The sequence below is a fragment of the Lathamus discolor genome, chromosome Z (genome assembly GCF_037157495.1).
Source record: "Lathamus discolor isolate bLatDis1 chromosome Z, bLatDis1.hap1, whole genome shotgun sequence".
Lineage (NCBI taxonomy): Eukaryota > Metazoa > Chordata > Aves > Psittaciformes > Psittacidae > Lathamus > Lathamus discolor.
The window spans coordinates 13,447,501-13,471,502 of record NC_088909.1 but is presented as its reverse complement, the minus strand read 5'-3'; the positions used below and the strand labels follow the sequence as shown (position 1 = coordinate 13,471,502).

The window sequence follows — 24,002 nt, the reverse complement described above, 5'->3', positions numbered from 1 at the left end:
TCTTTCACTTGGTGTGTTAAATTATTTGCACATCTTTAATTAATACTGGGTCTATGCCTGAATGTCTTTGCTTTTGTCACTTTTTGCCAATCACTTAATACCCAGAAGTTGAGGTTTGCTTGCTGAAGAAGTCATCGAGGAAGAAAATCAGTTGAAAATACCTAAGTGCAGTGAGATGACTGATCTTTTCAAAGAACCCTTATTTCAGTCTCTCTAGTTTCTAGCATAAGAAGTCAGTCCTAGACAATTAGGAGAGATAAATATAAAATCAGTCAAAATGATGCGCTGATATATTGTATTGCAATAGCTGGCTGGACCTTTGGTGATTCAAACTAAATTTGGGGAAGCCACATCTACGCAGCCTGTCTCCCTGTTGCCTATAATTTTACATGCAGAGTAGCAAGTGGGATCTCTTCTGAAATCAGAGTGACATGGACTGTAAAAGATCTCACTGAGGTGAGACAATCTAGGGGCACAAAAAAAGAACTTCCCCATTTAATGAAACAAATACAAGGCCACAATGAGATAACAAGTATGTTTTATACAGAGGTAATACATTATTGTGCAATATTTACAAGTGCAAAGTTTGTGATTCCATAGACACAATGTACCTATACATTAAGATGGAATCATAAGTAAATAGAAAGAAAGAAAAAAATAAAACTAAGCTAACTAAAAAACACATTAACAGCTTAAATCCCTTACCACCTTATACCTTTCACAGCCAGCATGAACTCTGCATTTGCACAGGATGTAACTCAGGGTACAAATTGGTCTTTCAGCTATGAGATTCCTCCAAGCTTTCCCAACAGCTTGCTGAGCATAATTTGGACTTGGTTATTTAAAGCTACACAGAATAATACAGTATGAAGACTGGTGTGAACAATAACTCTTGCACAATTTATCACATAGAGAAGAGCTACTAATCTTTTCAGGAAACAAGGTATTCAAAATTATTTAATGCTAATATTTATGCATCAGAAAGCATTCTAAGCACAAAACAGCCCCTGTCCCCCTCCCCATCCACACATACAACATGCATTTGTGAACATCTTTAGCTACAATACACCATATTTTCAGAGTCTTGAAATTATCATACTATAGGTCGGCATTTATGAAATCGGTATTAATGCCACTTTCATAACAAAGATAAGCTGTATTTACAAGACTAATATCCTCCACAAATAATTAGATATGTAAAGCTACACATATATTCTTAGACACCAATGATGGTTCAAGACTGTAAAGAAGTACATTATTGTAATTAACTGTAATAATAGCAATGATCAAAATAAGTTTGGCATGATTCTGCATATTGAATTTCCATACATGGCTGTCAGTAAAAAAAAAAAAAAAAAAAAAAAAAAAAAAAAAATGCGACATCTTATGAACAACCTATTATTTTCTTGGGTTTGTTTTTTCTAGGGGTTTTTTTGGTTGTTTGATGTTTTGGTTTTTTGTTTCCTTGTTATTATTTAAAGAAATACAAAACCACAACTATATCAACATTAAGATACTTATGAAATTGAACTACATAACAATTGTTCCTAACAAAGCAGATGGGCACCAGTCCATCACTGTAATTATATGACTATTGCTACATTATTTTAAAAAATTATAAAAAGTTCATAAGAGTATTGTTGTCTGAATAATTCTCAAAGTATCTGGCAAGAACAAGTTTTTCTTTACATGCCAACTCAACAGTCTAACAGCAAAAATTTAAAGTTTTCATATGACAGATTTCTTTAAAGTATTAAAACCAATTTAAAAAAAAAAATCTTTTTAATGAAGTATAACTCTACTGCTTCCTGTGAGAGCTGGATACTTCCTTTGCCTCAATTAGCATAGGTACAATATAGCAATAAATTAGACAAATCACTTCCATTTTTTTCTTGCATGCAAGTAAAGGTTCCATATCCAACTAAACGTAGTACTTACCTGGCCAGTGAGCTCCCTATATGTCTCTTTTTGCAGTATTCCTGCTCCAATACATAGCATTGCTCTATTAAGCTTGTGTTTGTTTTGGTTGTACTATGTAACAAAGATAATTAAGCACATTCTACATGATCTCCAACCACGACATTCCAGAAGGATAAAAAAATTATGTATAATCAACTAGAGCCCTTTTTACAGTTGATTTCAACTTTCATTTAAATCAAAATATTCAAACCTCACAGTCTCCCGGATTACACACAGTAGGTGCAAAGTGGGCACTTCACTACCATTTACTTAGATCTAAGGTTTTAGGAAATTTCCCAATTATTCATTAGATGTAACAAGGGGGGAAAGAATATCTACATCACTGAGAACATTCAAACACAGACGACTGCATTCAAACTTCTTTTGAATTAGTAGCGGTATCTCAGCCATCAGCTGTTAGAGCACTCTCAACTAAGTTAACCTCTCCAGAATGCTTAAGAAATACTTATATCCATTAGATTGAGTATGAAAGCTAGTCTTGTAGGGTGCTACTTCCCACACATTCCATTTTTTTAAAAGCTTATATTGAAGATAATTTTTCTGAAGCAAGAGACTCAGTTTGGTAAGAAGAAAAAGCACTATTACCAAGCAAGAGGAAAAAGCAAAAGAATAGTTACCTGAAATTCCTCAAACTGTCTTTTAATAGTTCCTTTTAAGTTGTCTCAAACATCATTACTTATCTCTGTATGCTGAACCTGAGTCTGAATTTCTGCTTATTGGTCTTAGTTTCTCCAAGAAACCTCGGATGGCTCTTTAATGAAGCCGTAAGACGAATAACCTTTGATAAGCCAAGTTTTTGCACTGTTTTCTCACACAATGTGATTCTTTCCACCTCTTCCTTCACTTTCTAGTGCAAAGCCAATCCTAAACTTTACTCAGGCAATAACAGTAACCTGGTTTGTCCCACTCCTATGATCATGGAAATCCATTCCATTGGCTTATTCTCCAATTGCAATTTATAACTTCCTGTCAATGTATCATATTAGTTTAATTAGGGTGTGGTGGCAATAAGCTCTCAAAAGATGTCTTTTCTATCAAATAGCTTGCTAAACCTATTTTTAAGACTATGAGAGATTTAGGAGATTCAGTTATATTGTATCTACACAAATTTCCATCTTACTACAAATATCTCATAAAAATATCTGTTCTATCTTCCTCATACATTCTGTAAGCATTGCTTTCTTATAATTTTCTGAAGCAGATCCATATTCTTTTCACATACCTTTACTCATTCATTCCTGGATGGTTTTTGTAACTGTCCTTGTTCTGAACTGGCGCTTTACTCAATGGTCATTGCATGCTAGCCAGAACCCTGCACCTGGCCTTTCACCTTCTTTTAGTTTCTACTGAGTTTTTTTTCTGTCTTAGAATTCCAGCATGTATTTTCTCCTTCATATTTACTGGGAAGCTTCTAAAAGAAATATTTCATCTACTTTGTATCCCACAGTGTGCACCACTTCAAAATATTCTTTCCATCATCTATTCTTTGCTCACTGTCCTAAACTGTTTGCTCAGGCTTGTCTTTCACTGCTGACATATCTGGCTCAAATGTCTCATTCAGCTCTCTCATTTGTGATACAATCCATGTGTCATGTTTCTCTTTACACGTCCCCCTGCTGCTCTTACACTGATTGCTTCTCCAATTGTTTTTTCTCTGTTTACTTTCTTTTCATGCCTTTGGTCATCCAGTTGTACTGAGCTCTTTGACTGATGACTCCCTTTTTATTCTCCTTCAGTCTCCTACTGCAAAGTTGCATTTCACCTATGATTCAGCTCACTTTAAGGAGGACTACCAAGAGTCCCAAAAGTGGGGTCAGATGTAGTAAGTTATCCAAAAACTGTTGACTTCAGGCTTCCACCAAGAACTAGTTAATGAGAAAATACAAGAGCCTGCACTTGGAGGTTTCAGAAACAATGAGGGCTGCTGAAACAATGGTCTGCTGGGCCAAATCTTTTCATCATTTCTCAATCTGGCCATTAAAAGTTACCTTAAAACTATGAATTAACCATAAACTAGAGACGAGTTTTTTTTTCCTTTTGGTATAATTTCTTATGTGTGTTCAAGAAATCTGGTCTGCATATTAAATCTACATCACCCTTTCTGCCTGTAAATGTGAACCAGTGATCCGCATGACAACTCACTTGATTTTCTTCCAATATTGAAAGCCGTTCTGAGCTTTCTCACCAGCAATATCAAATTCAACTTTTTTTGGTGACAGGTTTTTTGTTTCTTTTTAAATAGTTTCTCCATTATTAAAAGACAGTTGCTAAAGAATATGTTTAACAAATTTCCCTCTTTCATTTTCTTCATCAAATTAGTCAGCTGTTCCACTCTAGGAATTCTAACAAAGTCCTGCTTCTCACACTTTCAAGCCTCTCCTCATTCATAAAACATTTCTTCTTTAAATATATTGACATTTTCTTACCTATCATCTCAGAAGAGTTTAGGAAATCCAGGTTGAGAGCCATATATTGGAGTCCAGGAACTAGATTACAAGTTGCTATTTGATCAAAATATAAGCCGTCTAAATTATATGATTCTTATTTAAATTTAAAAACTTTCACACATTTAGAATAAAAAAAAAAAAAAAAAAAAAAAAAAAGAAGTCTCCTAAGTGTATAAACGAGCCATAAAAGCATAACTAACATTCTCAGTGAAGATACTGCAGTGAGTACAAGAGGGTCTGATACCTAGAGACAAAAAAAAATATAGTGTGAAAATGCAATCCATAAATGTGCTGCTTTTTGTAATACATATATCAAGCACTACAATGGATATGAACACAAAAGCTGTCAAAAAGGTTAAAACTTACAAACAGAAGATCTTAAAACTTTCAGCTCAAGATTTTAATAAAAAAAAGCCAACAGCCAAACTCTCTACTCAGCCAAAGTTTCAAAGAGAATCAAAAGATGCTAAACTTCATTAAATTTGGATAAAAGTGACAAAAGTGGATGTAAAGGTTCAAAACTGTGATTGCAGGAGTCCCTTTCATCTCTGCTACAAGACAAGAAGTATGATTCTGCCAAAACAGGAGTTTTGGCAGAGAGGATGCCCGACAGGAGGGCATTCCAGGAGATCATCACCTCTCACTTCCTCACCTGCAATGGTCACGAAAATGCAGCAGGATGACTGAGAAATGAGTGAAGGCTAGCAGCAGCTTTCACAGTGACACCAAGTACCTACCTAAAAATGTGTTCATTTTTCTGTGCAGAATGTAAACCAGATCCTCTTGTACCAGCTCCAATATCTTAAGTAGTTTTGTTTGAACATCCGGAGTATCAAGGTCAGGACAACAGCAAAGTATAACATCAAGCAACACATTTGAGGAGATGACTCTGGAGCAGCTGGTTAGCTTCCATGATGAATGAGAATTACAGCAGTTTTCAAGAGACCAACAGAAGGCTGGCAGGGTCCTAATCAGCTATAACATCAGTAGTAAAGATCTAAGGAGACTACAGCATTTCCAAAACTACAAACTTCTCTGGGCTTTAGTTTCAATAATTATAGCTGTGACAGCTGGACGGTGTGGGTACATGACTGGAATTGGTTGGAGTTTTTGACATATGGTGCTATTGGAATCTTGTCTGTCAGGAAAGGAGCATAAAATTACCCCCCAGCAACTGGGAACTGCAGTGCATGTCATCCTGTCTCAAAGTAAAGGAGCAAATATAGCATTTTTGCAGGTTAACATTCAGCAAACGACAAAATGTCATTCAAGTAATGTTACAGCAGTACATCAGTGAAAAGCACTGCAGGGTCAGAGAGGCAATTTAAGTTAACTAGAGGAAGCACGTTGGCATGCTTGGTTTTCCTTCTGCATGTGAACATGTTCTAACTAAATTTCTAGCTCCTGCTATCCTACTGGAATAACCATTTGGTGCTGACACTGCAGGAAGCAGCCTCACATGAGTTGAAAGAGACTCCAAGTGTCTTGAACAATAATGTCAAATATGTACTTCTTCCTAAGTGTGCCTCTCATGCCGTCTTTTTTCATCCTGCATGTTTTAGCCCATTTAGAATTCATGTACACCCAGAGAAAGGGAAGCTGTGTCCTCCACCTAAGTGGATACATTTCTATCCAAAAGCAGTGTGAGGTGGCCAGTGATTAATTTTTCCTTAAAGTCTACTGATTATAAATAAATGTGAAAATTTTGAGGGAAAAGATATTCAGTAAAATTAAGTGACACAGAACTGGTTTTCAGGTAGACAATCTCTCTGTACATGGCCTATTTCTGCTACAAAGAATAGCTGAACTATAGGTCGTAAAGACAGAATTCATCATTTTATCTGTTTTTCTCAAACTCTGAATTGTGCATGCTGAAAAATTTGAGGTAATATACAACACTGGTTTTAGTAATTCATGTTTGGTTTCTACTTAGATGCCATGATATGAGATTTTGGCAAATCAATTAATGATGACTCAATGTAAGTAGATGCCATTTAAAAAAAAAAAAAATAAACACAAATATCTTTTAAAAATATTTTTTCAGATATTTTCTCACAAAAATGTGAAAAAAAATCTTTTCAAGTAACATTTCTATAGGCAAGCTCTATCTTAAGCTGTGTTATTTTGCTAGTGTGAACTATTGTGGACTTCCTTCCTCTACCATCCCCTGGTATTCTGGGATGTTCTCCTCCTGGTTTTTATTTATGCCTCAGGGGCCTTTTCTGATGTTCATTATGTTTAAGAGGGAGAGAGAGGATAAACCTTGTAATAGGGTAACATGAAGGCCATTTCACAAAAAGCAGAGACAGGGCAGGAGGAAAGAGAATGAGACCCAATACTATAATAAGCAGAGTAACACAGAAATGAAAGGGTACACTCTTTTTACACTCTCTTGAGTGTTGAACAGCAATGAACTCTGTTTTCCAGTACATTTAGAACTCTGTCTTAACCAGGGTTCTCAAATGTGTTAAAAATATACCATATGGGGCTTAGTGTTTTTGATTAGAAATGCATTAATGTGGGACAACCAGCTCTTCCAGAAGAAAGGCATTTCTAACAGGAGAAGGCTGCTATTATTTATAAGAGCTGAGATCATCCCATTTTACTGATTCATTTAGACTGATGCCAACTACAGCTGAAAACAAGCATTTCTTCACAAAGAAATTATGAAATTACTGGAGACTTTGATCTAACATCACCCAAGTTTTCATCTACAGGGACTCACAGCACAAATATCAGTCATGGGAAACATATACTTTATAGCATATCTTATAACAGAGGAAAGGAGAGAGAAGCCTATTTGATCAAAATATTTGGAACCATGACCTAAAGCCAGCTTTGACAGAACTAACTTTGGGGTTTTTTTTAGTAATTTAGATTCTTACATTAAGTATTTTCTTCACTTTAGTGAAGTGAATAACTCATAAAGTAGCAAGACTCTAAACACTCATATCCCTTGGCTTCTGTCCCACCATTGTAAAATATGTCTGTCCAAGGAGCTGTTTTTCAAAAGTACACACACATAACTACATGCCCAAATAGATTGTACATTTATTTGTTTGTATTTGCAAATATTTGATCTTGCTTTGTACTACCAGATTTGGCGTACAGTATTTGCAGTTAAAAATCTCACCCTTGGGCCTGTAAGACTATCCCAGTTTAAAAAAAAATAAAATCAAAGAACAATTGCCCTCAAGTCACATCATGTGACAATTAAATATGAAATACATATAACACGAATAAAAGAAAAGCACAGAAAGTGGATTAACAATATACTCCACTCCATACAGTTTAACTGAAAGACGATTAATCAGGAAAGTAGCTGAAAGTTGCTGTTACAAGTCATGGAAGGGTTATAATAATGGCCAAGACAAAAAGGCTACATTCTCAGGCAGCTTTCCCTATAAGACACCATGCTACCATAGTCTAATGAAGAAATGTGAAATATAAAGTGTCAAACAGAAGAAAACACAATCAGTTCACTGAGCCTACAATGAAGAATTAAAGAAGGCAATAGCCTTGAGGAATGAAGGCACCTCTGATCTTTCGCACAGCATGGGCTGCTGGTGCTCCCCTTGTCAAACAGTAAATAATCAAAATCAATGGGAGGCATAAGAAGTCAAAAAAAACTCAAAGGAAAAATAATTTTCCAGATATACCACCAATAAAACTCATTCCAACATTATATAATTTTGATTTTTAGCAAAATGCAAAAGACAGAGACATGGACTAACTTTTGCATTCTGTATTTCACTGTTACCTGTGAGGTTTTGTAGCATTCTGGGTTCAGTATATTCTTCTGACTGATCATTTGAGTAGAACTCATCTGCAGCCCTGGAGTCCAACAACCCCCAGAGAGTCAGGCTTAGGCAAAGGTGAGCAGAGCACCAGAATCGATACTAATACTATGTGACCAAACACAGCTAGGGCAACTTCAAGGCCAAACTCCGTCACAGATCAAAATGATGGATAAATTTCTGGTGTATAAAACCAATGCAGTAGAAGTATTTCCTGTTCTCCCTACTCTAATGGGAATAAGGAAGCCCTTTTCAGTCCTTTAGAGTCTCTCCCTCAGACCACCTTCTGCCATCCACATTCACAAGAAAAGTTTGGAAGAAGGAGACAATAGTCATGACTACCACAGCAACACCGGAGAGATCATAACCATGCTGAAGTCCCAGGCTTCTGAACAAGACACAGACACATTGGACATAGCAGACAGCAGTAAAAAGACAGATAATGATCTCTGTTCATGTTAAGGGGACTATTTCTCCACCTTGCTTCTCTCCATCTGGATTTGGGTAGGAAAAAATTCAAGCAAAATATTTGTTTGAAAATCATATGATCTTCATATTCATCTGTTAATTATCAGCCCTATTCTGCACTGTTATAGTGCCTCTGTATGCCAATTTGGTGGTCTGGGTTAGAGCACCATACACTGACATGAAATTCAGGAGTACCTCTGGGATTTCTGATTCCTGAAGTCAGAAAAAGCTTATAGCACCACAGAGATGATAACGGCTGTCAGTCTCTCAAGGGAAAGGCTCTGCTCATGTTGCTTTTGAAATAAATGATGGAATAGCATTAGAATCATCCTCATTGATACAGGCTGACAGTTACCTTTATTGTCTAGAGTTAGAACTGCATCAGATACAGTACACAGTACTGTAAAATAGCACAGTTTGATTCTGCATAGTGAGCCACTCGTTATGTCAGGCAGTCTTACAGAGAGAATAAGAGTAATGGAACAAAGGGAAAAACTGGCAAAACAAAAGAGTAAAAAATGGTCTCTTCCAGAATGGTTGAGTAGATCCTCTACAGCTGGGTGACCCTCTCATACTATCAGGTCTTACTGGAAGACAAGCCACCTGACTGGGCCCACATCTATAGTCAGTATATCATTTACTAATAATCCTAGCATTGCTGCAGTTGTCTTTAACTGAATATGGCAGCCTGTTCAAGCAAATAAATAAGGAGGCAGTGTTCCTTACTGAATCTGTAAGATAACTGAGCCTAATCTAGAACACCTAAACTAGGAAGCCACTTCTCCACTGTCTACTCAGAGAGCGCATAGCTCCTGAAATAGGCATCTAGAAAGGGTTCTGAATATTCCTTGATATTCTTAAAGGGAAAGACTTTAGCATGCTAAATGTGGTATTGGTGCTAGGACCACGCTGCCAGCTAGAAAAAATATAGCTGTGTCTCCATGTTTAATACCATCTACATTTTGACATATCAGCCGAGCCCCTGGGTGACTTCAGAGAGGCTAATTATAATTACCTCTTCCTCTTACTAATAGTGCCACAGAAAGAGTAATGACCACACTTGTTCAGCGTATCTGGGCTACGGTCTGTCTGAGAAACAAGACATTCAGTGTCACAAGCAGCACACTTCCTGCAGCCTTGTGTGCTCTTCTGAACTTCTGACATGCAAGTATCGACGTTTCTTACCTGGTGCAATGTGAAGCAGTTTTTGAGGGCCAAAAGTTCTACCACTGCTTCTAGGGGCCGGCAAATACAATAATCTGGCATCCCAGGACATGGGACCACAGTCTAGATTATATCCAACCTCTCGCTGTAATTTACAGTATTTTTTTCAAAAAGGACCAGGCGTTTTCAGTAGGTTCCAGATTAAAAAAAAAACAACGGTGTTTCAAACCACTAGAAAGCCTGTAGACTCCATATATTCAAAAGACCAGCATAAATATATAGTTTATAATTGTCTTGTCACATACTGTATATGGACTTTCAGGACTTTTCCCACAATGTTTCAGAGGTTGTTACAAATGCCAACACAGAAGGGAAGTGGGTGTTTGGCTTCTAATGAATGTCAGCATTTACTAACCTGAAGATCTCTTCTTATATCTATCTAATAAACTGGTTTGTCAGTAGATAATATGAAATTCCATCTGACACATTTGAAAGCTAAGTGCCAGACTCAGGGTACGTTTCCATTTCAGTACACAAGGTTTTATACTTGGAGTTTCTATTAGCTTCAGTAACAGCATCCACACTGTTACATTTAAATATCAGAAGTAGCAAGCCCCCTGGTGAAAGCAGCTAAGACTTGCACAGGTCCCTGTGTAGAATAACTTTTTAAATAATCTTTTCAGAATTTTCTGCCTGATTTTTTTGCAAACACAAAAGGGCCTAGAAACTACCAAAGGTCTGATGGACATATCAGAGGTGGGTGGAATTTGATTTTTTTTCATCCTTTCAAAAGTGCCTTTGAGGTTTGTAAATATTCACTGTGGTGCTAAGGTTTTGAGAAAGTAGTTATACAGAAAATTTGAATGATTAATGACCCAAGACATTTTAACATGTTATTTCTCTATTTTCAACATAAATAGTGTGTAAATGGTGTTTAAAACTTTAATGAATCAAACTATATGAGTAAATAATGTTAATCATTTTAATTGCCCAGTAGTCTGAAATTAGATTTAACAGTCTGATAATGTATCTTTAAAGGAATACAACCCTGCTCTATAAAAAATCCCTTCTGAGTCAATTCTAATAATTTCTATTTATCTTTTATGACACTAACTGTTATACCAGTCTGCCGACAGACAGCCTTACGCTCACATTTAGTTTAAATGTGGTGCAGTATAGTTTTTCATTATCATTAACGTGCTCCTGGTGGGCAGAGTGCAATGCAGTGGCACTGGTCACACTTCATTGCTTTATCTCATATGACAAAGAGAGATGATGTGCTTCAGTCCAGGCCAGAAGATGAAAGCAAAAGGTGGCCATGGAAAACTCCCCCTGCTGCCTAGGAACAGCATAAGGGCTGCATCGAGTGACTTGCTAACAGCACGAAGGGGCAGACAAATAGATTTTCCTCTATATTTATAACCAGCATCATTCTTCCTTTCAGGCCTTTCAGTGCAGGTAGCTGTTTTATATGAAATGAACAATCTTTATAGACGTACCAGAGCCATAACAAGGCTGATTTTCAGCGAGGCTAAGGTATATAACTCTTACAGAATTGTCAGGCTTCTTGCTCAACAAATCAAGCCTAACTTATGATGTTTGCAGTGTAATTTTTATTCCTGTTTGACTAGCCAACTACCCAGTGGTAATAGGATGTTAGAAAAGGGCAGTAGCAATGTTTGTACATGCCATGATTGATAGGCAAACTCTGCATTTTTCATTTATATCTGCTGATTCCAAATCAGTTAAGTTTAGGAAAAATGAAACAAAATGGCAAGAAAAATGCTTGCAGATTGCAGCCCAGCACTCTCGTAGATCTGAGTTCAGCCCACATCTGCTAGGATTGTCTGGAAACATTAAGATATCTAAATGAAAATCAATACTATATGTGCCAGCATTTACTACCAAGAACAAGTATCAAGAGACCTGGCTTTCAAGCTTGTACTTGAGCCATAGTCTGAACCCCAGAGGTTTCCTAATTGGCCCAGACTAATCATAGAAGAGTTAAATTTTTAACCAGGAAAGACATCTTGTTTTTCTTACCAGTCATCATTTTGAAGCTGAAAGCCTCACCTGTGCAGTAGCAGATGTATGGTGATAGCCACCGGTCATGCAAGAACTGCTTCTCACCTGTCAAAGGTAAAGGAAAGACTAATTTAATGCCTTCCATAAAACCAGTCAGGCACATTTAAGCTTTTGGTGGGTATATAGTGCTATCAAACCTTTCACATGAACTGCATATTTTCTCAACTTAAAAGCTCTGCATTTAACCTTCCTTTGCTAGAAGACAGAAGGTTTATACTTTAGAGGTAAAAGATCCTCTGCACGACGTGGTCTCCCAACCTAATTTTTTTGTGTCTGCTACACAAATATATTTTCAAATCAAATACTGCTGGTGGGACTTTGTTTTCTTTTTCTTCTGCAGTGAATACAGATGTACAGAGAAACTAACACACAGTAGTTCAGTTCACAAGGTATAAAGACACGCACACATTTTATTTTCCCCGTACTAAAATAAAATTCCTTATTCTAGAATAAAAGTGTGTATGATATCTCTTGGAATACTGTTAAAAATTATACCGCATGAGGGGATTGGGTTCCTAATATTTGTATTTGGGATGCCAAATGTGAGCAGATTTTATACTATTTTCAACAAATTAAACACAAATATGTAAAATGTTTATAAGACTCAGTCTTCTATTTTGGGTTTATTTTGAGTAACTTCATAATTCTGCATAGATTTCTTTAAACAGAAAAAAATAAAATGATGAATTAAGCTTGGAAATGCAAAATCTAATCAGCTTTCTTCAATAGCATACGTAAACATCCCCAAAGATTCACATCTACCAGAAATTTAAGGACATTATTAAGATTCTTTCTGTCCTATATGTTAGATGTATTTTTAATGTGTACCTCTTAAAACAAAACAAAAAGTTGTCAGATACTGTATTCTCTTCTCACCACTGTTAATGCATTGTTTGCTAGACAGTGCTATCATGGAAACATCAGGGCATGTTGTGATCAGTGAAAGCCTGCTTCTCACATGGCATGATGTTTCCCTTGGATTCTCATCTTCCACTCATGCCTGCTGTGAAATTTTGTCAGCTCTTTTACCTTCAAGGATCTCCCTTGTCCTCTATATTGTAAACTACTGATTTATCTTCTTGAATCAACCTTCCCGTCTTTGATGCTTCAGCTCCCAGTTCATATGGAACAAGAAGGCTACCCTCGTCTTCCCCTTCAGTCACTACGTCTGATAATTTACTGCTCTCACACTGTAGAACAGAACAAGCTAATGAACAAAATAAGTAGATAGAGAATTTCAGCAAAATCCACACAAATCCACTGAAGGCAGAAAGACAAGTAGAAGTCTCTCCAAAATTATCTGATTATCTGGGGTTTTATTTCTAGCCTGGATATTACATATGCCAGTCAGCAGGAAAGTACCAAAAGCATCCTAATCATCAATATACAAAATTAAGTTCAAAGATTCTTTTTTTGTTGAACCTCATTTTTTTTCCTCCCTTTAACAATAATTTCAATATAAATCAAAACTACATACTACTTTATATCTCCAGAACTCTATTGGTACAAACTCTTGATTTCTCTTTATTCAGAACAAGACTTCACTGTCCCCACTTTGTTCTGCAGCTGCCTCACTTCATTACCATTGGAGGAACTTTTATTTTTAAATTAATGCCCTTGTGAACTAAAAATAATTCAAGTGCAGCAACATTTTCCCTTCTGCTACTCATGTCAGAATGGCAGTGGCTTCTGGCAAAGAGGAACTATAGGAGGAACTGAGGTGCAAAATGTGTTAGGTCTCCTTAGCAATCTAAATTCTAGCAGTCACTGTCTTAATCTTGTCAAAATGGTTACATTCTTGTCATCCTTTGAAATCTGCTGCACTCATGTGCTATCTGTACCCTTATTCCAGGTGTGAAGAAAGATATTTCAGCACCAGGAATCCATAGCAAAAAACATCCTATCTCCCCCATCTTCAGTTAAAATCCTGGCCCCAATAAAACAGTGAAAAATAAACTGACTTCAGTGGAATCAGGACTTTATTACACATACTTCATGATGCTGCTCTGATTTGAGCGCTCATATAAAAGGTATTTTATTCTTTGCACACATCCATGCTGAGCTGGGCAGAATAGCTAGCCCAGTGGAGCTCCATGTCATCCAGAGAGAGAGAGAGAAAGACAAATTTAGCTATTCACAGTGAAAAAAAAAAAAAAAAAAAAAAAAAAGACCAAATATCTCTGGATACTTACAGCATTACAATAAGGCAAAAAGGTCAATTATTAACTATGTTCAAGTGTCTTTTACCCCCAGTTTTGCAGCTTTCTTGGGGTAACTAGTAAAGCCATGCAGTATGCTTTAGAATCATAAAATAGTTAGGGTTGGAAAGGACCTTAAGATCATCTAGTTCCAACCCTCCTGCCATGGGCAGGTAAACCATGTCACCTCTTTGGACCCATTGCATAAAGAGTGCACATGGGTGCACTTTTTATGCACTTATTTGGTGCATAAAGAGTAGACCACAACTGCTCAAAAGCAATGAGGACCACTCCCTTTTCAGCAGCCTCTGTAACTCTATGGAGCGTAATAAGCTCCAGGAGATGGAGATCTCCATTATAAAAAAGCCCTGTACCAATCCTGCTGGAATAAAAGTCTTCTAAGCACAGTGAAAAAGGGTATACAAGTTCTCCGCAGAGCCAAGAGCAAGCTCCAAGTCACCTCAAACTCTCATTGAAAAGATGATTGATTCTGCTCTGTTTCGCTTCTTCCAGCAAAACATTGCAGGATATTTTCTCTGCTGCTTGCCTCCAAGTTTACTGTATTTGTTTGCCAAGTCCTGCAGTTGTCAGATGAACATGAACTCCCCCTGATGGTACACACCTATTTTCCTTGTGATGTAAATCCTCCTTTTCACTATCAATACAAATCACAAAAGCATATATAATTCTACTTATTTTCATATCATACTGAATGAAACAACTTAAAGCTTATGCCAAATTAACAATCATTTCTTGGCAATTTCACACTGGGATTCTATGCCAATTTCTGTTTAACAAGCAATGTTATTAACATAGAAAATAAGTTTTTTTTGCTTCTGCTTTGATTAGCCTACTTGAATTATTTGATGTAATGAATTTTCCCATGTATGTACATACATAAAAATGTAACAAGGGCACAATAGTTGTATATTTCCATAAGAATTGCTACTGCACTCAAGTTCTAGACAGTTTGGAGGGGAGTTTTGTGCGGGTTGTTTTTTGTTGTTGCTTGGTTTGTTCGGGTTTTTTTAATATATTAAAATCAATATTCAAAATAGAGCTTCAAGGCACAAGCTTCATACCATCCTGTAGACTTCATCATCACACACTCCAAGAGCTGGGTTTTCTGTGAAGATCTTGCCTTTTAGTGCTACTCAGGAAGCAGGAATTAACTAGAAATTAGATTTAACTAGCCAACAGATTATTCCCCTGGCACAGGGAATACACTGCTGCTAATGTGCCAGCTTTCCTCCTGCCACCCACCATCTCAGCATATGGGGTGTGTCAAGAGTAAAAAAGCAGCAGAACAGTGCATCACTATTTCTTCTCCTCCGTACAGCTCAGTTAAGTCACCAATACTACTGGCAGCTCTTGGAATTGTCTATCAGCAACACAACGACTGTAAGATCAGGGATGAGCATAGGAAGGGAATGATGCTCCCTCTTCCCTCCGGATTGAGCTTCAGCCCCAGATTCTAACTATTCTCAGTAGTTTTAAAGGCTGTTTTGTGCAGTATGCAGACAAAACTAACATATAAATGTTTATGCTGCTCATGGTGGAGCGTATAACCGAATCACAAGTGATCTGACACCTTCTGCTTATCGTTTCTTTTCTCCCAGTGCTGTTGCAACTCAATTCAATTCTTTCTAACACCCTTTTCTTACTATTTCTGATAAAGCAGAATCCTTAAGCGTTCTGTATATATTCGGGGGTCTTGAGTTGTGCAGATGGGTTGTTTCTTTGGAATTAAGTATGATCAGTCCCTTGTTTCTCTCCCTGTATATATATATGTAAGATGTCTTCTGAAGTTGCTCTTTATACTTGTTTTCTACAGTCCAGCAAGTTTAAACATAGATCACATATTGTGGAGGCTCCACAGTTGAGCTCAGTGACAGAAAGCTGCTTTGTATCACTGTTTGGACTCTTTCAACAGCCAAGATTTCAACTGGTATTTAGAGAAGGGAGCGTTCGTGTCACCTCTCAGAAGTAACACCACTTCTACTGCTTGTTTGCTTGCATTCAATGCATTTTGGGCATAGAAAAGATTATTTATGGGCTACTAATATATTCAGTAATGAAAGGCATATTAAATCTGAGAGATTACCAAAATGCAGTCCCCAAAATAAAAAAAAAAAAAAGATAAACCAGAGGCTACATTCTGCTATCCTTTGCTGAAACCTGTATTATTTTAGTTCATATTGTCCTGAAAAGTCAGGTATCCTACTTGGCCATGCAAAAAAGTGGACTCCCAAAAAGCTCTCAATAAAAGTCTTTGCCTTGCTCCATCCCTGAAGGCAAGGAAGACATTGTGTTTCACAGCTCCTGGGAGGCTGAAATGCATTATTAAAGAACAGATACTAAAGTTACCTGGATGATTCTGCAAAAAAGATATGATATAACATAAAAAGGATAGCATAGTTTAATATAATCTTTAGGCTTCAGAGTTAACAATTCATTAATTAAATTTAAATGAGGTCTCTTTCCCTTTTACCTTGATGATTGAGGAGTAATCTGAATTTGAAACACCACCATACCAGAAGTACAGGCAAAGATACTAGAAAATTTTAAATGAATCTAAGATTTTACAGGAGTTGATGGTATACAAAAATAATAGTTCCCTAACTGCAGCTTTGAAAACTGACTTCTGGGGGAAAGAAAGTTCTCTGTACTTTTTCTTTCCTTTAAGGCTTTAGATAAGGAATGCAAATAGCACTTTTTGTAATAATCTAGAAAATTAATGTTGGCTATCAGTATAATTTTGTATGGGATAGTAAATTGAAAATAACTGAATGTCAAGAAGTGACTGCAGAGTGACAAATTTGCAATGATAATACCAATTCCCTAAATATTCATTTAACACTTTCATAAGAACTAACAGCTTTATTAAAGTGAATTTTTATCTGGATATTAGCTGGCATGTTGTGTTTTTTTTCCATTTCATAGAATTTGCTTGAGCCTAAATATTATTTCAAGAATTTTTTTGTCTTTACTTCTCAAAACTTCTTAAAAACCCTTCTTTGTCTTATACCTTAAAAATAGTACCTTTGTCATTTGTTAAGCACGGGCTTCACACCAAAAACTTTATCTTCTCAAACAATCCTCAGGCAGCTGAACTTTGCAAGTATCCAGCATTTCTGAAAATCAAATTCTTCTCTAGGCAATGCTTATATGACGTTACATCAATCTAATTTGTACAGTCTAATCATACTGATTTAGCTACTTATATATCAAACTAAAGTGCAGCCACACCACTTTACAGTGCCAGCAGAAGGTACTTCTGCTGTTAATCATTGAACAGCACAGTACTTTGTTTGAAAAACCACTTAGTACACAGCCTATGGCGCAGCATTCCCTTCCTCAGCCCTTCCTCTCCATCCCTGCTATCTGTTCAAGCATATTGCCTGCCTTGTGGGTAACTAATGTCTTTCATGATTTTCAAGTTAAGTAGTGGCATCACTTGCAGATTTTTTTTTTTTTAAGGACTGCAGACAGACAGAACAAACAATGTGAACACCTGGTTTTAGGTATTTCCATTGCATCTTCTTTATTTTGACACATTAGCAACTCCAAGAACATCTCCCCTTCCTCATTTGATCATTCCAGTTTTTGAAGAGTGAACCACAAAGAGTTGCAAAGAAGGAAAAATCTTTGAATGGTTCATGCAAATCCAAGAAACCTGCACAAGCTTCTACCTCTTATATTTAAAAAAAATTAAAAAATAACAAAAAAACAAACCTTCTTACCCCTAAGCACACAGGAAGATATACAGGGAGAAAGGCAGAAGTGAAGTAAGGATGCGAAACAGCAGTTCAATGAGTGGGAAAAAGAAACTAAAAGGAATGAGTCAATGTGAATCAGAATAATGTAGTTACTCCATTTCCAGGGAAGGTTACCCCACAGTCACCCAAGATGCCTTTTAAAAGAAACCCTAATGTTGTATCTCTTTGCAGGGAAGGTAGAATATTCTGGACTCAACTGCCTGCAGATAGATACATTCAGTGCTACAGAAGAAAAAAAAATAAAAAAAAAAAAATAGGTTTGACCCCTTCAAAATATTTTCTGCTCTTCTTATATTACAATTGGCATCAAATACAAAATTGCTGAGGCTTCTCATCTGAGGCTTTTCATCGCTTTCTTCTTTTCATTAAAAGAGTCCTTGGTTGCACTCAGTTTAAAATATCATAATGCTGAAAAAAACCAAAAATTTCTTAGTAATAGCAGCCTGAATGACAGAGTATTAGCACCTTTATCAAACGGGAAATGAACACAACACTGTATTGCATATAGTTTTTACAGCAGATTTGACTAAAGAATCATCGTTCATTAAGCTGGTTTTATAGGAGAAATGCCTCTACAATTTGAAATGTAATTAAAAAGTTGACAGGACATAAATTTGTAGTACCCATCACTGCAACTCACTTTGACTTCTGGATTTTTTTTTTTTTAATTTTTTTTTTGATGTTTGGATTTTATACACTCTGGCTGAAAACTATAATGTTATTAGCTGCTGGATGGTTTTGTATCACATCCACTAGGTTCACAATCTCGTTTTATCTTTGTACATCATCACAGGCATTTTACAGTAGTAGGATAACAGAACATGGGTCCAGACAATGCTCTTATATGGCACACTTTCAAAAATAATAGATGTATGTATAATATGCAGCTATACTACAAAAGATACTGTACAGCATATGGGTATTTCCTCTCATTGAAATGGTCCTCTTTGAAATACTTAAAGAGGGCTTTAAAGTAACCTTCTACATTTCATTTTGAAAAGAGGAAGGGAAGAGAAAATTTCCACATTGTGGATTCAGTCAGGCGGAGGACATGACTTGTGCAATCCTAATAAATCAGAGCATTCCCGTGTGGCAGAAGCAACAGGGGAATAGCGTAAGAGCAGTGCTGCATGTTGACCTAAGCAAGAGCTTATCGAGAAATGATGTCCTCTTAAACAGACTCCTGTATAGATGTTCTGCATTTCCTCTGACAAATTGTAAGTGCCCTGACTGTAACATTCCTAATAAAATAGGGCTGATTTAGCAATGCACAAACTGCCCATTATCCTACTGCATAAAAAGGCTATTTAAAGCAAAGCCTTAGGACACTGGCCCATTGGAAACAGTACATCTGAAAAATTACCCCCATCTTTTGCCACCAAAGCTGTTAACTACCCTAGGGAATATACCTCATTTACAACACAGACAAATGTTAACTTTAATGAGTTTAAAAACTGCGATTTTTCTTACATGACTTTGATAACACTTGAAACCTTAAGCAAATACTTGGCTATTTTTTCACCTGGAACACCATCTAACCGATGTTACCACCACATTTGTTTTCAGCTGCCCTTGTCTTTCCCTCATTCAAGCCATAATGCTGTGTGAAAGTGCAATTAAAAAGTACATCCACTTCAAAACAATGCTGGAAAGATTAAACAATCTATTTTAACAAAGTGTTCCTGCCTGAAAACTTTGTATGCCAAGATTACTGCTTGTCATTATCTTCCCAAGAGATAGAGTACCTTTTTAAAAAGTATCTCTAATGAGATCTACAAATCTATGTGCAAGACAGCTTACTTTATTGTGTTTATAAAGATAAAAAATATTTTAAACAGGTTGTGGCTCTTGGGACTGATAAAAACACAATGGGGTTAAGGTCATTCAGAAATGTTAATAAAAGTTTTCATAAAATATGATGATTCTCAAGGACTAATGTTTGGGCACAAAAAATAACTATGAAAATATATTTCCTGCAACGGTAAATGCTCAGTTTTTCTACACCTCCTTGACTCTCCAAATCCTTCATTTGTTCTGTTGGTGGGCGATGTTTCTAGCTAGTTGATTGCCCATCTGGGATGGTATTACTATAAGCAGATGCAGCATATTTGCCCAAACTTCACCAATTCTTTTACAAGTCTATAGAAAGAGAACATTCACCTGCTTTGGCCATTAAACCCTTGTTTTAAGCACTTAATCTAACTGCCAGTGAACGACATAAAAAAAAAGCCTTAGCCTAACCATACAAAGGAAAACCTGTTCAAACCCTGCAAGAGTGATGGCCTTCTTTTCTCACAGCATAGTTTTCAAGACAAGAAATTCTGGGAAATACAGCAAAAATAGGATACATTATTGAAGGTAATTCTGCGCCAGTTAAGTGTCACATTATGCTTATACTCCCTATCACCTTCCCTTCCTTTAGCCCGGTGTTCTGTTGCTCCATATAATTAGCCACAAGCTGAAAGAAAATGCTTTTTTTTTTTTTTTTAAAGTAGAATTTTTTACACAAGTCAGATTACCTTAATGAAATCAACATCAAATATTGGATTTTCATGCTCAGACATAGTACTGGGGAGAAAGCCAATAGCCTCCCTATCTTTTATTTTCCCCACCTGTGACCAGCTTTTAAAACCAATAATTTGCAAATAATTTCTGTTTACACAGAAGATAGGCCTTCAAGCATGTAACTCCATTAATTGCAGGCTATCAACACCTATGTGTCTATTCAATAGAGACACATGTATTTTAGAGCGTAGGCACAATTTTGCCTCAAAAATTTTTTTTTTTTTTTTGCATTTATGTGCTATGTATTTATGTAATTAATGTCTAAGGTTAATTTGATAGGTCAGGTAACACATTTTATCACACTAAAAACAATAAAATAAATGCAGAAATTTAAGAAAAATTTAGAGCACTAGCGCCAATTATCTTGTCAACCTTGTACACAAAAGATGAGATTCTCAAAGTTGATTCTGAAACTGCTCTGTTCACAAACACATCAGTTTAAAATAAAATGGTGAATGCTGAATTAGTTTAAGATTCACAAAATTGATATTCCAAACCAAACTAAAATCATGCAAAGTAATTATAATATTTTGGTTATGCAATTTATATAATTTTCAGGGGGGAAGAAAACCTTAAATAAATTTAAAAACCAGGTATTGGTCAAAAACACAAGAGGCTTGAGTTTACAAAACTGCAGTTTTTAACCTGGCTAATAATAAGGTACACTTTTTAATTTATTAATATTTCTACAGTTTAAATACCTTTCTTTTGCCAAGATCACATACAAAACGTTTATCCCGTGAAAAATAACACATCACTAATTTGAAGTGAACAGATCTAAGATTAGCTAGGCAAAAAACATTTATTCATTTCCTTCTAAAGGACCAGCAAAAATTTATCCAGAAAAATTAATACAGATATGTAATAAGCTTCATCAACCACACTCAAAGTCAAGAAATGCAGTTTATGGTGTGTATGTAGCTTTCATTTTTTCACACATCTTTTCAGAAAAAAAAAAAAGGTACAAAAAAATAAGCAATATAAAATATTAACACTTTGCATTAATCTCAAACATATTAGTAGCCAGCAGATAGCAATTGCATGTCATATTCCAATTACAAAGCCATTTAGTTGGTCTGCACATTTCTTTATAAATCCAGGTTCAATTCCCAAACTGAGATGTTCTTCTCTGTCCCTACACAGAAACCAGGTAACTACTGAAGGATACATTTTACAGGAAAAATCTGTAGGAATTACACTAATGTGGAGGATTGGTTTTCCCGGTTTATATTCTTTGTTTTTTTCAGAAGGCAGAAAGCGCAAGGTGAGGATCCTTAGTTATTGTGTATCAGCTTTGCATCAAGCTACTTTGGTTTTTGCTAAAGAAATTGTGATGGAGAAGGACACCAAAAGAAATGGGGAAGAACAGCAGCAGCTACAGATTAGGAAAGCAAAAGCAGAGCAAACTGTAGACTCCTATAATGGATAAGGCTTCATTACTACAGAGATCTCAGCATATCTAGATGCAAGATTTAGCAGACAAAAATAGGCACAAGCAGTATCATAGAGCTAAGTCAAATCCATTTCAGGTTCCTTCTCTTTTCCCACTGGGAAGACAATCCCCGGCTGCAAGGTTTTGTTGCCCTTCTCAAGCCATCACAATATGCACTATCTTTGATACCCCACTTGTTTTAGAATACAAGCTAGAGCTCTGTACTGACAAAATTCTATGCCACCAAACTGTTATCAAACTCTAATACAAAACCAGCATCTGTACTTTACACTGCGATCTATACGTGAGGCCGCATTCTGACAGTCAGGACACAGACCTGAAATGCATGAGCTATGCAAGACCAGGTGCTTCTGTGCTATCACCTTATCCACAGAGAGAAGCAGCCCTGAACAGTCCTTGCACACAGGCCTTGAAAGGGACATGGTGGACAATACCACTTTTGCTGGCCTCGTTCAGTCAGACAACATGGAGCAGAGAAAGATGTTGTGAACTTTATTTCTGCCTCCCTCACCTCTTGGAGACCATCCATACTAATACCAGTACTGGCTTCAAATAGCCCTTGCCCTTGGGGATTGTAAAAACAAAGATGAAAAACAATGCTATTCAGAGCAAACATTGTGAAGGCTACTCACAGCTGTTTCTTACAGGTACTGCAGTAGTTGTCTGAACCTTTTTCTTTCACTGTTAAGTGCACAGAAGGAAAGACTTTGCACATTTCTTATTCTTTTAAAAATTACAAGGAAGTACCTAAAGCAGTATAGCAAATTCAAAGTCACAACTTCATCCGGGTGTTGTATGTTCATCTTCACTAGTTTGTGGCCAGGTCTAATTTAAAGCAACATCAGTTCAAAATTACACTAGTTGCCAAAAATTCCCAGATAATGTTAGTGGAGGCCACTCCCAGACATGCATTGTCTAACCACTGCACAAGAATTAGCGTGATATAACAGAATCATGTACAGGCTGAATCCAGCAGCTTTATGAGAGCTCAGTGGAAAGCTTCTGTAACAAACCAAGGATTGGAGCCTCTGTACCACCCCGATATCACCACACCACAGAGATGTCCTATTTACATGAACTGCTCGATGATAACCTAACTTTTTCACATTTCCAAATATTTCTCAGTCCTATGTGTGTATTTCTTCTGGTCTTTTGTTTAAGATATCATGTATACGTGCAGTGTCACCTAGCTTCCTTAGTCTCTGACAAAGCCAGCCAGGATGTAAATAATACAGAGATACACACTTTCAATACGTGCTTACGCAGCTGAACAGACATGCCAGTAAGTGCAAGATAGGCTTTTGTTTCTAGAACCTATGCCAGAGGTTTGAAACTGCCCCCAGAATACAACAATGTTGTTTTTCAAATATAATTACATATTATTTCAGTGTTTGAAAGGATTTTTATGCTCTGTAACAAAAGACTGAGACATAGGAAGAACTGGAGATTACTGTTAGCCTAAAGATTTACAAAAAGCAGAAATAAAGACTTCATGAAATAAAGTTTCTATTATAAGCTTTAAGTCATTAATAAATTAACAGGATTTATTGGTTGAAATAGATCCCTGTAAGCGTCTGGTATCTTCTTTTATCCAATACTCAACTAGTAAAAGCAGAATAAAAACATTATATACTAGTTTTGCTTGGATGAGAGAACAGCTGTTTGATGTTCTGGTTTATGAAAGAGGCCAAGAGAGAGTGTATTTGTTGTGGAATTAATTGGTCCAAATTAAGCACATACTGTTTTTCCAACTTATGGCAGGAATCTATGTGATTTAATAAATATGATAAATAGCTTGTGAGAATAACAAAGGATGATTCTGGGCCACCCCTGTAGTGCACAGACTGTCAGCAGAGTTTGGGTAACTATCATTTCAGCAGAGAAAGAAATGGCAGAATCTGGCAGAGAAAAAATTTGAAAGGTTATCTTGGCTTAAAAGAGAATCAGCTAACAAACATTCTGCAAAAAAAAACCTTTCCTCTAAAACAGCAAACTGAACCAAAGGAAGCATCTTTACCTCTTGAAAGAAAAAAAAACCCCACAACAATCGGCTGTCCAATAACAAC

At 36.5% G+C, this 24,002-nt stretch overlaps 1 long non-coding RNA gene across 1 annotated transcript in view; it reads right to left on the bottom strand.

Annotated features, from left to right (window-relative positions):
* LOC136004615 (uncharacterized) overlaps positions 1–24,002 on the bottom strand; it is a 232,861-nt gene that overhangs the window by 6,367 nt on the left and 202,492 nt on the right. Inside the window, exon 7 of the long non-coding RNA XR_010608554.1 lies at positions 11,930–11,986. This is a non-coding gene — a long non-coding RNA (uncharacterized LOC136004615). The remainder of the gene's footprint in view (positions 1–11,929; positions 11,987–24,002) is intronic.